Source organism: Musca domestica, unplaced genomic scaffold (genome assembly GCF_030504385.1).
Source record: "Musca domestica strain aabys unplaced genomic scaffold, Musca_domestica.polishedcontigs.V.1.1 6, whole genome shotgun sequence".
Lineage (NCBI taxonomy): Eukaryota > Metazoa > Arthropoda > Insecta > Diptera > Muscidae > Musca > Musca domestica.
In genome coordinates this window covers 11,082,841-11,093,946 of record NW_026712363.1, presented here as the reverse complement: position 1 = coordinate 11,093,946, position 11,106 = coordinate 11,082,841, and positions in this window count along the sequence as shown.

Sequence of the window (11,106 nt, the reverse complement as noted above, 5' to 3'; positions counted from 1 at the left end):
GTTGTAACTTGAGAATTTAGAAAAAAGAAAATGTCCTTTCAAAAATTTTAAGTATGGACCCACGTTTTGGTAGAACCCTCATATAAAGATATCCCCCTGATTTAAGCTTTCCGGGGCCTTGCCATATTTTTCAATTGATATTTGGCATCTTGGCTTCTAAGGGAATAGAAAACCTCTTCGCAATGAAGGTCAATGTTTTGCAGTAGCGTCTATATAAAGGAACCTCCTCATTTAACCTATTTCGAGGATTTGGTTAAAAATGTGTATTAAAGTGTAAAGTGTAGGTATATATTTTGGTGTAGCCCCTTAAAACAGTATCTCCCAGGTCCGCCGATGTATAAAGATTTTAACAGATTGGCGGACAGACAGACTGATATCGTTTAATTGTCACTGCATTTTACTATAATCAATAAACAGCCTCTAGCACACAGATTATAAACGGTTAATGTATACTTTTTAAGAGCTGTGCTTTATTATTTAGGTTTCTAATTCTCAAACTACAACCTATGACTGAAAATAGGATCAGGTTTTTAAAACACTTTAACTCGACGGATTCGAGTCATTATTTTTAACAAATATTTTTTTACAAATACGGCAACGCGGACCGGACCAGCTAGTATTTTAATAAAGTGACATAGACTGAGGGTACTGTTGCTTTCCGGTGTTTTGGCCCATTCCCGGCAAAACGCTTGTTTGAGATAATCGACACTTTGGTGTTTTTTAGTCCCAACCTTGCTTTCCAAAATACTCCAGACACAATAGTCCAACGGATTGATATCCGGAGATTTTGATGGCCATTGTGCGCTGGATATGAAGCGAGGAACCTCATTTTGTAACCATTCTTGAGTGGCGTGCTGAGTCCTGTTGGAATGTTCAAGGTCTGCGGCCAAAATGTTTGCGTGTCCAAGGCTTTAAGGATGTATTAAAGTATAAATATTTTCGCGATAATATTCGACATTTATTCTGATGCCACGGTCGATTAATACGAGAGGAGAGCGACCATCGGCTGTTATGGCGTCCCATACCATCACCATGGCCGGCGCTTGAGTTCTGGTGACCAACCGAAGGTGCATATTTTCAGCTGACCTCTTTGGCAAGTAAACAATCATTTTGTTTGTTTACAAACTGCTGGACAACGAATGTTTTCTCATCAGGGAAAACCAAATTCGGCAGTTCACCGCTTTCGGCCAAGCGCCTACTGCGACGCGGGTTTCGATCAAATCGCTTCTTTATTTTTCGAACCATTTCTGCTGATGTTGCTGTTTTCTTCCATCCACTTCCTTGACGTCGGGCGACGCTACCAGTATCACTGCAAAGATCGATGGTACGAGACACAAAAGATTTATTTGCATTTAAATGCTGGAGTGCTCTGACGATAGCCACTTGTGGTTTTCCAACCAAATATAAAGAAATTACAAAAATTATCACTAAAAAGCTTTTGTACGCTTGTAAACAATACAAGTGGCTTAGAAATGACAGCAGTCTGAAGTTTGTTGCAGTTTTTTCATCTCACCCTGTACTGCTAGGTATTCACATGGTACAATGAAGAGAAGGTAGGTCAACTTTGAAAAAATTGCAAGTATAGAGGTCTACCTGTTTGGCTTGTAATGTCAGAATTACTATCAAAACAATAAAAAAGCAAACAACTTGTTGCATTGATTTTGAATAAATAATTTAAAACCGCGAAAACTGAATGATAGTTCAAAATTTCTTTTCAAAATCATATTCTATATATCTCTTATGGTTTATTTCGCGACAAAAACTGTAGATTTTGTCGATGCATATTTTGTAATAAGCATTTTGAAAACACCCGAATTTGAATATTTTCTGAAAAGTTTTTTTATTATTGAAAAGAATACGCACACATAAACAAATTAAGTTGACATATTAAGCCAGAAAAATAAAAAAATTGAAATCATATGGTAGTTCTGCCCTACCTTGAATTCATTGTACCATGGGTATTCATAAAAATATTCACATGACTGAAGCTTTTAATAGCGCAGAAAAATATTTACTCACCTATTTATTGTGATAATATATTTTAGTAATAATTTTTCTATATTATCTGATTAATTCATTTTGTTATTCGTCACTTAAAAATTCTCAATAAATATGAAATTAAACTGTTTCTCACAGACTATCTCACTTCACTACCACAACCCTAGGATATAAAGGAAATATCTCAAATTGTGTTTGCAATTTCATTCATAATACTTACCGTTGAAATATATAATAATAGGTACTTTTTTGTAAAATGAAACACTTTGGGTATTGTTTAATTTTTTTATTCAGTATTACATTTGTTTCATCATCTGTCTTGTAGATTTGCTTTCCAATAAAAGTTTCCATTAATGTTCGTTATTTTTGCTAAAAATTTCTTCTTGCATTTTTGGTGTTTATTTTTTTTTCTTTTTTCCAATCGACATTTTTGGAATGGTATTTAAATTAAATTGTGTTTTTACTCGTATTTCATAACAGACACACAGATACTTAAATCCACATTTACTTTATGATAATTTTAGAGAAGTATTCATAATTTCTATGTGAGGGGTGCAGTGATTAGAAAATCCCCGATGTCATTGTCTTGCTTTAAGTAAAGAATTTGTTAGCGACTAAATAACATTTGTTAAAAGTTTTGTTAAGCTTACAACATTTTCAATTTATTTTTAAGTTTTAATAAAAATAATTAGAAAAATTGCAATTATTAATAAAAAATAAATGTAAATTTTTTTGAAATATTCTTGAAATAAACTACAAAGAAATACCAAAAGTCATAAACTTTAGTAACTCAAATGCTGTTATAAGAAAATAGTTTAAATAATTTATTAAGATTGTAATATAACAAATAAATACATGCGTCTCTAGTTGTAGTGTTTATAAAAATCTTAAATTGTTCTTCTATGCTTCTTGTAGTTTGTTTTCTTTTTTTGGTTATTCGTTTAAATAGACACTCAAATTTTAAAAATTGGAAAATCACTAGACTTACTAACTAATTTCTATTTGTTTTTAATTTTTGCTATTTGTTTGAATACCTTAAAAAATATTGTGAAGAAAAGTAACTAAAAACCTGTTTACATATTTTTTTTTCAGATATACACGATATACACGACGTTACACGATTTGCCGCCACATTAGATTATTGATAGAAGTTTTCTGCAACTCTTAATTTCATTCGGTCTTCAAAATGACAAAATTGAACTGAATATAACAAAAATTAAAAAAAGATGCGTATGACGGACATCAAACTAAGTATACAGCCGGGAGACGATGTTTTGTGACTACATTATTCCACGAGCCCCCTGTTTATAAACTAAACTTTTCCATGATGTGCATTTTTTGTGATATACACGAGATAGACAAAAAGTTCCTCTTGATGATCTCCATAGAATCGATTTCTGAGTCGATTTATGAATGTCCATCCGTCCCTCCATTTATTTTTGTAAGCAAGGTTCGGGTTGCATTATATCATATTAAACTTAATTCTTCTTTGGCTCTAGGCCAAAAAATTGACAATGGTAATTATGGGTCTACGTTTAGTTATTCCACCAAATATGTGCCCCAAATATGACCGAACCAAAGCTAGTAAAAATCGTTGCAGATATAGCTATGCCCCCAGTATATGTGTTTTCCCCGATTTGTTATTCAAGGCCAACAATATATCATATATTACTAAGAAATGAACTTGCCAATTTTTTTGAGGTTTCGAGATCGGTTCAGATTTGGTTATAGCTTCCATATATATATTAGGCTCGTTTGAAGTTTACTGTGTTTAATATCTAATAGGATGAATTGACGAGGTGATGTTTCAGCGCCCCTAAAATATCCAAACCCCTGTGCTGTTCCCCACTTAAGGGGACGTTCACGCGCCCATCAGAATATTAGGTTTAGTTACCGAGTCCTTGCCATTGTACGGATGCGATGATATGGCAGAGGCAATAGAGGTAGAAGGAGTGACATTGACAAAATGAAAGTGGGTGCTCTCGATACCAAAAACCTAAATCCAAAGAGGCATACGGCGCGCAGCTAACTACTGTAGTCGATATATCAATGGATTCCATCAAAATTCACTGATAAGGACATGCAGCTTATGAGGACGAACCGAAAGTTCGAGAGGACAAATTCTAACCAAAAAAACCCTTAACCTCAGCGGGTTTTTAACTGCTGAGGTGTCAATACCGATGGTAACTCCCTCCAGACCAGTAAAAAGGAAGCGGGAAAAAAGAAGAAAACGGAAGTCATGCTAAACCCCTGAGGCCGGTTTAGCCGAGCCCATCAGTTGATTCAACAACAAAACCCTTTACCACGTAAAAGGTGTAAGGAAGAAAGCGGGCGGACGTAAGATCGTTTTGTCTGCTGAGTTGCCAATCTTGCCAAAGGAAGCTGCCTTGAAGGCGACCAAACCCCCCCCTTCCAGTGGTTGTGAAGAGAATGCGGTCATCTGAGGAGCACCAATTCCACCAAGTGACGCAGACGGCAGAACCGTTTACAAGCATACAAAAGCATTCTGGTGCGAAGAAAAAAGTTATACTTGATGGAATTCAAGCGTGATAGTGTGATTTCTTTATATTTGGCTGGAAAACAACAAGTGGCTATCGCTGGAGCACTCCAACACTTAAATGTGAATAAATCTTTTGTGTCTCGTACTATCGCTCGTTACCGCGATACTGGTGTTTACTTGTTAAAGAGGTTAGCTGAAAATGTGCACCTTTGGTTGGCCACCAGAACTCAAGCGCCAGACATGGTGATAGTGTGGGCCGCCATTACAGCCGATGGTCGTTCTCCACTCTTATTAATCGACCGTGGCATCGGAATAAATGTCGAATATTATCGCGAAAATATTCAGGAGGGTGTATTCAAGCCTTGGGCACCCAAACATTTTGGCCGCAGACTTTGGACATTCCAACAGGACTCAGCACCATCGCACTAGCACGCGCCACCCAAGAATGGTTACAAAATGAGGTTCCTCGCTTTATTTCCAGCGCACAATGGCAACCAAAATATCCGGATACCAATCCGTTGGACTATTGTGTCTGGAGTATTTTGGAAAGCAGGGTTGGCACTAAAAAATACTACAGTGTCGACCACCTCAAGCAAACGCTTCGCCGGAAATGGGCCAAAATACCGCAGAGCAACATTCGGGCAGCGTGCAACGGTTTCATTGGCCGTTTGAAGGCCATAATTCCATCCAAGACAATATTGGTTGGAAACGTATATTTGGGATATACATCTATATGAAATAAATTGTGGAAACATGAACAAATTACAAATATATGAAATTAGCACGGGACCGAATATTTGTTGAATCGTCATTGAATTATACTATGATGAAAAATATGGTGGATAAAACTATTTTTACTCATTTAAATCACGCGAAATTTTTTTCAGTTGTTGTTGTTCTGCTATGTTTTTGATTTGGTCTCTATTTGTCATATTGGATTATAAGGGCTAAAAGAATGTTTTCAATATAGGTCGATGTCTCGGAGTAATGCCCATATAAAAGTACCTCCTGATTTTACCATATTTCAAAGGATTTGGCTAAAAATGTGTATTTGGGGGTGAAAATCTTACACAGTAAGTAAAGTAATTTACTTTGGCTATTCTTAATTCATTCAACCCTCAATTATGAGGTGTACAAAATACAGTAAATTCCAAATTACTGCTCATTTGAATGGAAAATTATGCTACGATTTTTACCATACTAAAAATTAATTTGATCCCTTACATGGGGATAAGATTGATATATACATTTTAATAGATTTGTATAGCACATCCACACCTTTGAAGTCCACGGTTTAAATATTGAAGCCCACGGCTTAAATATGGGTACAGGTATTTAAAAAGCCTTTTAATCGACCAGTACGCGAACACTTATATCATTCATATCTTTGAATAATTATGCTTTGACAAATATGTATAATAGACAAAAACTACGGGCCGGCAACGCGGACCGGGCCAGCTAGTATAATTATAATTTAATGTTCAAAGGACTAAATATGCCGAAGCATTTGAATCTTTTTTAAATTCGGACTTGTGTTGCCCATTTGGTGCACAAATAATTTAAAATCGAATAAAAATATATATGGGAGCTATATCCAAATCTGAACCGATCTCGATAAAATTTGGCAAAGATATTTCTGAGCTGTATTTTATATATTTCTCTGAATATTGTTGTTACGGAGTGCATATTACGGCTGAGGGTAACAAATACAACAAATCGGATGAACAATGTATATGCGAGCTATAGCTATATATGAACCGATCTTCACCAAATTTGACATACTAGCTTCTAGACTCAATTCGGTCGTAAGTGGTCCATCCCATTTAGACAAATATTAGACGTTTGCGTGCACGTGCACAATAAAAGGTAAATCAGACGAATTTATATATGGGAGCTATATCCAAATCTGAACCTATATCCAAATCTGAATCTTTGACAAATGTATTTCTGAGCAGTATTTGATATATTTCTCCAAATATTGTTGTTGCAGAGTACATATATCTGAACCGATTTCGATCAAATTTGGCATATTTATTTTCAGGCCTAATTTGGGTGTATATGCAAAATTCCATACAATTCGGGCTGATATTACACGTTTGGTGCACAATAAAAGGCAAATCGGACGAAGATATATATGGGAGCTATATCTAAATTTTGACCGATTATCTCCAATTTCAATAGGGTTCGTCCTTGGGCCAAACAAATGATCTATGCAAAATTTCATCTGGATCGGGCAATAAATGCGGCCTGTACTTTGTTTACAAAAGTACATGGACAGACGGACGGACAGACAGACGGACGGACAGACGGACAGACGGACGGACAGACGGACATACATAAATCGACTCAGAATGTTATTCTATGCAGATAATCAAAAGGAACTATGGGTCTATCTCGTTTCCTCTTGCCTGTTACAAACAAATGCACAAAGATATAATAGGGTGGTGTAGGGTATAAAAAGAGACTATCTAATTTTTCAATGGAATCGAATTTCAAAATAATAGTACATCTACATCTTTAACATACTTAAATCACAGGTATCGTTTTATGCAATAGCGAGTAACGACATTGCGCAAAAGCCAATCTGGGGGATGGGTATATTCCGATGTATAAGGGTATATTCCGATTTCAAGTAATTTTTTTTCGAACTTATTTCGACAAAATGTTGTAACTTGAGAATTTAGAAAGAAGAAAATGTCCTTTTAAAAATTTTAAGTGTGGACACACGTTTTGGTAGAACCTTGCCATATTTTCCAATTGATCGGCCCATATTTGCCATCTTGGTTTCTAAGGGGATAGAAAACCTCTTCACAATGAAGGTCAATGTTTTGCAGTAGCACCTATATTAAGGAACCTCCTCATTTAACCTATTTCGAGGATTTGGTTAAAAATGTGTATTAAAGTGTAAAGTGTAGGTATATATTTTGGTATAGCCCCTTAAAACAGTATCTCCCAGGTCTGGCGGACAGACAGACATTTTAATATAATCAAAAAAACAGCTTCTAGCCCACAAATTAGCAGCTGTGCTTCATTATTTAGGTTTCTAATTCTCAAATTACAACCTATGACTGAAAAATAGGATCAGTTTTTTAATAAAGTGTATTTTAATAAAGTACACATCTGTCGGAAAACCCGGCTGATACTTTTTAACTTGTCTATTTTATGTTTAATGATCGAAAAAAAGAACAGTAAGGAAATGTCAAATGTCGGAAAGGCCGACTATACTGGGTGAGATAACAAAACTGCAACAAAGTCAAACGCCATAATTTTTACATTTTTTCTTTTAATTGTATTGAATGAATGCAAAAATATCAGAAATAGCATCAAATGTTAGAATACATTTAGATTTGTTGAAATTGGTAACCTTTGGCACGAATTATAGCCTTCAAACGACAAGTGAAACCGTCGCATGCTGCCCGAATGTTGCTTTGTGGTATTTTGGCCCGTTCCCGGCGAAACGCTTGCTTGAGGTAATCGACACTTGCTTTCCCAAATACTCCAGACACAATAGTCCAATGGATTGATATCCGGAGATTTTGATGGCCATTGTGCGCTGGAAATGAAGCGAGGAACCTCATTTTGTAACCATTCTTGGGTGGCACGTGCTGAGTGCGATGATGCTGAGTCCTGTTGGAATGTCCAAGGTCTGCATCCAAAATGTTTGCGTGTCCAAGGCTTTAAGGGTGTATTAAAGTATAAATATTTTCGCGATAATATTCGGCATTTATTCTGGTTGGCAAGTAAACAATCATTTTGTTTGTTTAGAACTGCTGGACGAATGTTTTCTCATCAGGGAAAACCAAATTCGGCAGTTCACCACTTTCGGCCAAGCGGCCACTGCGACGCGGGTTTCAATTAAGTCGCTTCTTTACTTTTCGAACCATTTCTGCTGATGTTGCTGTTTTCTTCCATCCACTTCCTTGACGTCGGGCGACGCTACCAGTATCACGGCAACGATCGAAGGTACGATACACAAAAGATTTATTCACATTTAAATGCTGGAGTGCTCTGATGATAACCACTTGTGATTTTCCAGCCAAATATACAGAAATTACACTATCACGCTTCAATTTTTTCGGGAAAATTTTCACTAAAAAGCTTTTGTACGCTTGTAAACAATATAATGAGCTGGCACTGGAATAATTTTAACAGCTTAGAAACGACAGCAGTCTGAAGTTTGTTGCAGTTCTTTCATCTCACCCTGTACTGCTAGGTATTCATAAAAATATTCACATGACTGAAGCTTTTAATAGCGCAGAAAAATATTTACTCATCTATTTATTGTGATAATATATTTTAGTAATAATTTTTCTATATTATCTGATTAATTCATTTTGTTATTCGTCACTTAAAAATTCTCAATAAATATGAAATTAAACTGTTTCTCACAGACTATCTCACTTCACTACCACAATCCTAGGATATAAAGGAAATATCTCAAATTGTGTTTGCAATTTCATTCATAATACTTACCGTTGAAATATATAATAATAGGTACTTTTTTGTAAAATGAAACACTTTGGGTATTGTTTAATTTTTTTATTCAGTATTACATTTGTTTCATCATCTGTCTTGTAGATTTGCTTTCCAATAAAAGTTTCCATTAATGTTCGTTATTTTTGCTAAAAATTTCTTCTTGCATTTTTGGTGTTTATTTTTTTTTCTTTTTTCCAATCGACATTTTTGGAATGGTATTTAAATTAAATTGTGTTTTTACTCGTATTTCATAACAGACACACAGATACTTAAATCCACATTTACTTTATGATAATTTTAGAGAAGTATTCATAATTTCTATGTGAGGGGTGCAGTGATTAGAAAATCCCCGATGTCATTGTCTTGCTTTAAGTAAAGAATTTGTTAGCGACTAAATAACATTTGTTAAAAGTTTTGTTAAGCTTACAACATTTTCAATTTATTTTTAAGTTTTAATAAAAATAATTAGAAAAATTGCAATTATTAATAAAAAATAAATGTAAATTTTTTTGAAATATTCTTGAAATAAACTACAAAGAAATACCAAAAGTCATAAACTTTAGTAACTCAAATGCTGTTATAAGAAAATAGTTTAAATAATTTATTAAGATTGTAATATAACAAATAAATACATGCGTCTCTAGTTGTAGTGTTTATAAAAATCTTAAATTGTTCTTCTATGCTTCTTGTAGTTTGTTTTCTTTTTTTGGTTATTCGTTTAAATAGACACTCAAATTTTAAAAATTGGAAAATCACTAGACTTACTAACTAATTTCTATTTGTTTTTAATTTTTGCTATTTGTTTGAATACCTTAAAAAATATTGTGAAGAAAAGTAACTAAAAACCTGTTTATATATATTTTTCAGATATACAAAGAAAGCGTTAGTCGAATCACCGTTACACGATTTGCCGCCACATTAGATTATTGATAGAAGTTTTCTGCAACTCTTTTAATTTCATTCGGTCTTCAAAATGACAAAATTGAACTGAATATAACAAAAATTAAAAAAAAGATGCGTATGACGGACATCAAACTAAGTATACAGCCGGGAGACGATGTTTTGTGACTACATTATTCCACGAGCCCTCTGTTTATAAACTAAACTTTTCCATGATGTGCATTTTTTGTGATATACACGAGATAGACAAAAAGTTCCTCTTGATGATCTCCATAGAATCGCATTCTGAGTCGATTTATGAATGTCCATCCGTCCCTCCATTTATTTTTGTAAGCAAGGTTCGGGTTGCATTATATCATATTAAACTTAATTCTTCTTTGGCTCTAGGCCAAAAAATTGACAATGGTAATTATGGGTCTACGTTTAGTTATTCCACCAAATATGTGCCCCAAATATGACCGAACCAAAGCTAGTAAAAATCGTTGCAGAAATAGCTATACCCCCAGTATATATGATTTCACCGATTTGTTATTCAAGGCCAACAATATATCATATATCACTAAGAAATGAACTTGCCAAATTTTTTGAGGTTTCGAGATCGGTTTATATTTGGATATAGCTTCCATATATATATTAGGCTCGTTTTGAGTTTATTGTGTTTAATATCATCTAATAGGATGAATTGACGAGGTGATGTTTCAGCGCCCCTAAAATATCCAAACCCCTGTGCTGTTCCCCACGTAAAGGGGACGTTCACGCGCCACCAGAATATTAGGTTTAGTTACCGAGTCGTTGCCATGGTACGGATGCGATGATATGGCAGAGGCAATAGAGGTAGAAGGAGTGACATTGACAAAATGAAAGTGGGTGCTCTCGATACCAAAAACCTAAATCCAAAGAGGCATACCGGCGCGCAGCTAACTACTGTAGTCGATATGTCAATGGATTCCATCAAAATTCACTGATAAGGACCTGCAGCTTATGAGAACGAACCGAAAGTTCGAGAGGACAAATTCTAACCAAAAAAACCTTTAAAGTTAAAAAACCGCTAAAAAATACCACAGTGTCGATCACCTCAAGCAAACGCTTCGCCGGAAATGGGCCAAAATACCGCAGAGCAACATTCGGGCAGCGTGCAACGGTTTCATTGGCCGTTTGAAGGCCATAATTCGTGCCAAAGGTGAAAAATTCGAACAAATTAAAAACAAATGTAAAAATTATGGAGTTTGACT